The sequence below is a fragment of the Bos taurus genome, chromosome 24, assembly GCF_002263795.3.
Source record: "Bos taurus isolate L1 Dominette 01449 registration number 42190680 breed Hereford chromosome 24, ARS-UCD2.0, whole genome shotgun sequence".
Classification (NCBI taxonomy): Eukaryota; Metazoa; Chordata; class Mammalia; order Artiodactyla; family Bovidae; genus Bos; species Bos taurus.
In genome coordinates, this window is record NC_037351.1 from 53,717,053 (window position 1) to 53,723,345 (window position 6,293).

A 6,293-nucleotide genomic window follows, 5' to 3' on the forward strand; every position below is an offset into this window, starting at 1 on the left:
TTTGTTAATAGGTAACTACTACAAAATTCAAGAGGTGGAGAGTTGTCACCAACCAACAAATGCCTGAAAATGTGCTTTTGGCTTCAGTAGGGAGTTGAGAAAACTGTTAGCTGAGGCTGGAAGAATGATGAGGAAGTTGCTTTATTAAAAAAGCTTTTATGAAACATTTGATAAAACAGCTACCTATGGAATCTTGGAAAACAAAGCATACCTAATGAAAGGTCATCTCCAGGCAGAATCTCTGAAGCGCCACCTGGTGGCTTTCAGCTATATGGGTTAAAGTACTACATGCAGGAAAAGAGTGGCGCTTTAGAGACAGGAGAGATGGGTAGGCTGCAAGCAGAAATTAAAGGAAACACAGAGAACCAGAACTACTAAAGTGGAAAACTTGCCATCTTACTCTCCAGCCACCCTGGTTAACAAGGTGGCAAAGTGAGCGGTGAGCATATGTCAAACATCAAGATTCACGGTCTCACTTCTGCACCTCTTGTATTCATGCTCCTTTACCACGTGACTTTGCAGTTTCACTAAAAAGGCAGGTTTTATTTCCTTATAGATTATGAGTTCAGCCAGGTGACATGCTTTGCCAGTGGGATGTTAGGATTGAAAAAGCACGTGAGGTTTTTTCCACTTTCCTTGCTCCTTTGCCTTCGTTGTGAGAACAGCTTCATCCCCCACTGGAGGATGGAGACTCAGGAAGCAGAGTGACGCCACTCCAGTTGTTCCAGCCCAGGCCATCCTTTCTCAGATGACCCACAGCCAGTGCCAGACTTGGGATAAATAAAGTTAATTGTATGCCTCTGAGGTGTTGTGATTGTCTGTTATACATCATTATTGTGGCAATTGATATATGATAATTTACAGTAGTCAGAAGTAGTACAGAAGTCACCTTAATTTATGAAGAAGATAAAGTATGTGAAGAAAGCGTTAGTGAAAAAAAATGGCAGTGGAAAACATTTTATTCAGTTAAATCCCAAAACAACCTTCAAGTGGAGGACAAAGTTGCTCAAAGGACAAAGTTTGTTCAACAAAGTTGAAAGCAACTTATTAAAACAATTATTATAGACTGCCATTTTTTAAAAAGGATTTTTGATATTTGTCAAAGCTATAAACCCTAAATCAAAGTTCATTCTGAAGAAACTCATATAACTGAAAAAACTCCCAGATTTTATGTCCAAAGAAGTTCAGTTCAGTCACTCAGTCGTGTCCAACTCTTTGCGACCCCATGAATCGCAGCACGCCAGGCCTCCCTGTCTATCACTAACTCCCGGAGTTTACTCAAACTCATGTCCATCGAGTCGGTGATACCATCCAGCCATCTCATCCTCTGTCATCCCCTTCTCCTCCTGTCCCCTATCCCTTCCAGCATCAGGGTCTTTTCCAATGAGTCGACTCCGCATGAGGTGGACAAAGTACTGGAGTTTCAGCATCATTCCTTCCAATGAACACCCGGGACTGGTCTCCTTTAGGATGGACTGGTTGGATCTTGCAGTCCAAGGGACTCACAAGAGTCTTCTCCAGCACCACAGTTCAAAAGCATCAATTCTTCTGCGATTAGCTTTCTTCACAGTCCAACTCTCACATCCATACATGACCACTGGAAAAACCATAGCCTTGACTAGACAGATCTTTGTTGGTAAAGTAATATCTCTGCTTTTTAATATGCTATCTAGGTTGGTCATAATTTTCCTTCCAAGAAGCAAGCCTCTTTTAATTTCATGGCTGCAATCACCATCTGCAATGATTTTGGAGCCCCCCAAAATAAAGTCTGACACTGTTTCCACTGTTTCCCCATCTGTTTGCCATGAAGTGATGGGACCAGATGCCATGATCTTAGTTTTCTGAATGTTGAGCTTTAAGCCAACTTTTTCACTCTCCTCTTTCATCAAAAGGCTTTTTAGTTCCTCTTCACTTTCTGCTGTAAGGGTGGTGTCATCTGCATATCTGAGGTTATTGATATTTCTCCTGGCAATCTTGATTCCAGCTTGTGCTCCTTCCAGCCCAGCGTTTCTCATGATGTACTCTGCATAGAAGTTAAATAAGCAGGGTGACAATATACAGCCTTGACGTATCACTGTATGTGCCACTTGAACCTGTGTAGTGAAGGTGTACAATGTAGTGTCTGCAGGTATCATCTAGAAGCTGACAAAACTGAGAAATTATTTTTTCTTGCACCCTGTCAAACTTTAAAATATGGACTTCAGAAAAATTTAAGCAAAATTATAATAAATATCTTTTGATAAAACTTCAGGTTTATCTATCCCAGTTCTTCCTATGATGGTGATAATAGGAGGGACCTTGATTTGGACAGATACTGATTTTAATACTCATCTATTTGATCAAAATGTAAATTTATTTCAATGTACTTATTTTTATAGAATTTAAAATTGTAAATTTATTCTGTTAAGTATCTCAAGACATGAAAGACATCTAGGATGAAACTCATTTTCGTTGATAGTGGATGCAATTTTATATTTCACAGAGTCTTGGTACTTTTTCTGGCTTGTGAGATTAACTGCATACACTGGTATTGTTTGCTTTCTGATGTTGCAGAGAGCTCACGTTAGTGAAACGTCAGCTCTGCTATATTGTTTTTGCTTTATTTGCATTTTCAGTCCTTAGTTTCTTTGTAGAAATCTTTTAAACTCATTTCTCCATTTTCCAAGGATTTTTTTTTTCATTAAAACTATCAATTTAAACGTACCCATAGAAAACCCAATTTTCAAAATATACTGAAAGCCAACAGTCACTTTCAGAACTTCCACATTGTGGAACTTATTCTTACTCCTCAGGCTGTCATGTATGATGTATGTGTCTCAGGACTCTTTCATAAATGGCTAGGTGTGACACTGGAGTCAAAGTACACAGTATATATTAGTAATTAGCGATTTGCTTTTTTGAAAAATGTAAATAGAAGTGGTACTGTTTTATTTCTGCACTCCAGTGGAACCCCCACCCCCACCCCTTTTGCTTTTTCTACCTCAGGTGCTGGAATATCTTTAAATACCAAACAGGGCCATGTGTTCCACTCTTGGCTAATGAGATGTGAGCATCTTTGAATGAGGGGGTTTCCAAAAAAGCTACCGTAACAGGGTGAAATCAAGTAAAATGTCTTAGCTTTTACCCTTCTTTGTCCTGCCCGTAACACTGGGGCAGAAAGGAGCTGCAAGCAAAGCAGAATTGATGTAAAGAGCCTCTCTGGTCTCAATTACCATTAGTTTTGTACTGTGCATTCCCAGACTTCTTGTATGCGAGCAGTAAACTTCTCAACAGTATGTTCTCTGAAAGTCCTTTTTTTCTTTTTGCAGCCAAATATTTTCTTAATTGATATTATCATGTTCTGGTTCATTAACATATGTCCAGCATCATGGTTAGATAAGATCCAAGCTATGAAGGTGCATAGGGAATAAGCATTTATTCGATTCAATATAAACATTTTATTTTGGTAATTCCAGTAATGTCTGAGTATCTGAGATTATTAGGAGAGTTGCATGATTAGATTATTTAAAAGATTTAAAAATCAGTTTAGAATTATTTTTCATATTATTTGGATGACAGTATTACCTTCAAACTTGTGTTATATGGGATTTTTGTTACTACAGATGACACCTTTCCTAATACTACTTCATAAGGCCTTTCTTAGAGCAAAACTTTTAATTTTGATGAAGATTAATTTATTACTTTTCCTTACATGAATCATACTTTTGGTATCCAGTGTAAGAACTCTGCCTAGCTGTAGGTTATGAAGATTTTTCTCCTAAAAGTTTTATAATTGAATGTTTTACATTTAAACCCTTGTTCCATGTTAATTTTTGTATAAAGTGCAAGGTTAGGTCTTTGGATGTCAGTTACTTCAACACCATTTGCTGAAAGGTTGTCCTTCCTCCACTGAATTGCTTTCGCACCTTTGCCAACTATCAGATGGGGGCTTCCCAGGTGGCTCAGTGGTAAAGAATCCACCTGCCAATGCAATGGCACCCCACTCCAGTACTCTTGCCTGGAAAATCCCATGGATGGAGGAGCCTGGTGGGCTGCAGTCCATGGGGTCGCTAGAGTTGGACACGACTGAGTGACTTCACTTTCACTTTTCACTTCATGCATTGGAGAAGGAAATGGCAACCCACTCCAGTGTTCTTGCCTGGAGAATCCCAGGGACGGGGGAGCCTGCTGGGCTGCCATCTGTGGGGTCGCACAGAGTTGGACACGACTGAAGCGACGCAGCAGCAGCAGCAGCCAATGCAGGAGATGCAGTAGACACAGATTCAATCCCTGGCTCGGGAAGATCCCTTGGAGGAGGAAAAGACAACCCGCTATGGTATTTTCGCCTGAAAAATCTCATGGACAGAGGAACCTGGCGGGCTCCAGTCCATGGGGTCACAAAGAGTTGGACACGACTGAGCATGCATGCACAGCCATCAAATGTGCTTTAAAGTACTCCCGAGGATACACTAATGACGTTTGCCGTTTTCACCTCTTTTTACCCATTCTGGTCTTGCTTTCTGAAGGACCGTGGATCCTTTTGAACGATCTGTATTGGCAGGCAGTCTCCTAGTTGTGTCACGGAGGGCTGGTGGAAGTGTGCATTCAGCTTCCCACCAGGCCCAGCTCTCACCACCCTGCTGAACGGAGACACTGACCGAGCCATAAGAGGGCAGAACAGCCCCCTTCCTGGCAGGAATGGGCCCTGATTTGCATTATGTTGCTTCCAATTACAAATACAAGCTCAGCTCTGCACTTGGTCCCGAGGACACCGGGGCAGGACGGGGACGTGCAGTGCTGACCGGCCCTACGACCCACACCTGGTTTCGCCACCTAGGAGCAGAGGCCCAGATTCCCACTGAGCCCTGCTGACTGCAGCCAGGGTGCACCGGTTTCCTTAAGTGGTGCAGATGACCACAAATTTGGTGGCTTGGAGGAACAGATATTCTCCGTTGCTGCGGCTGGAAGTCTGAAATCCAGGCGTCTGCAGGGTCGGGCTGTCTGAAGGCTCTAGGGGAGAATCCTTGTTTCCTCTCAGCCTCTGCAGTTCCGGGTGTCCCTCGGCTTGTGGTCGCAGCATGTCATCCCCGCCTCTGTCTCCACACAGCCTCCTCTTCTTCACACGGCTCTCCCATGTGCAACTCTTCCTGCACTTGGGGTTGAATTGAGAGCCCACCCAGATGATCTAGGGTGACCTCATTCTGAGGTTCTTAATTACATCTGCCGCGATCCTTTTTCCAAATACGGCCACAGGGCTCCAGGGATTTGACAAGGACATACTTTTTGGGGTCACCAGTCCACTCACCACAGAGGGGAGGCCATCGCAGCTGGGTGGGGTGGGCGGCTTGGCATTTGCGGGGCGGCGATGACACTGGGGATCAGGGAGGCTGACTGGTGAGCAGTCCTTCCTTGAACTAGCTGGTTAATTCATGGTGCTGCCAGGCGGGGCTGGAAGCTCATTTTGCCACTGGCTCTCACTGCCACCACCCCAGCCGGGATACCAAGGCTCCGAACCTGCCTCTGGCGGTGAAGGTGGACAGGGAGCTCCTGCTTACCCTTGCAGACACCAGGAGGTGGGGCGGCTGAGGTTTTTAGGTTGCTGTTTGGCTACAGTTCTATGGACCAGCCTTCTGTGTGTGGACACTCCTACGTGAGGAGCAGGGGAACAGGCTCTTTCCTAAAGCCTCCCCCACCTCTTCTGATTTCTACCTGCCATTCAGCAGTGCCAGGTTGGAGTCCTCTGCAGCGCCCCGTCTTGAATATACAGATGGTAATAAGGGAACCCAGAGAACTCCTGCTAGGACATTCCTCAGGTGCCCAGGTCCTTGTCCAGTTTGCCACCTTCTTTCCATCTAAGCTGGAGTCTTCCTATGCTTGTCTGGTGAGTGCACGGTCTTCTAGTTTTAGGAGGGAAGACTTGGGAGGAATGGGCTACTACATTCTGGCTAGACCAGAAATTGATTCATGATTCAGCTCCTGATGCCAGATTGTTGTTATTGTTTGGTCACTGTTGGGGTCCTTTAATGAACCGGGACCTGGCAGTCCGGAGGCAACGATAACAAAGTGAAAGAGACAAAGAGGCTGATACTCCCTGGTTTACGCAGAAAACCAACAAAGTCCTTGACACAGCACTTAAGTCTCTCACGAAGGCACCGGGTGCCCTCTCGAGGTGGGGTGAAGGTACAGGGCACTTTCTCGAGAGAGTCCTAGAAGCCCGGACAGGAGAGTGAGCAAGACGGGTCTCTGCGCTCCAAGGAATCAGCTGAAGAGAGAGAGCGAGCGAGAGAGAGAGAAAGACACAGGGACCCAAGCTC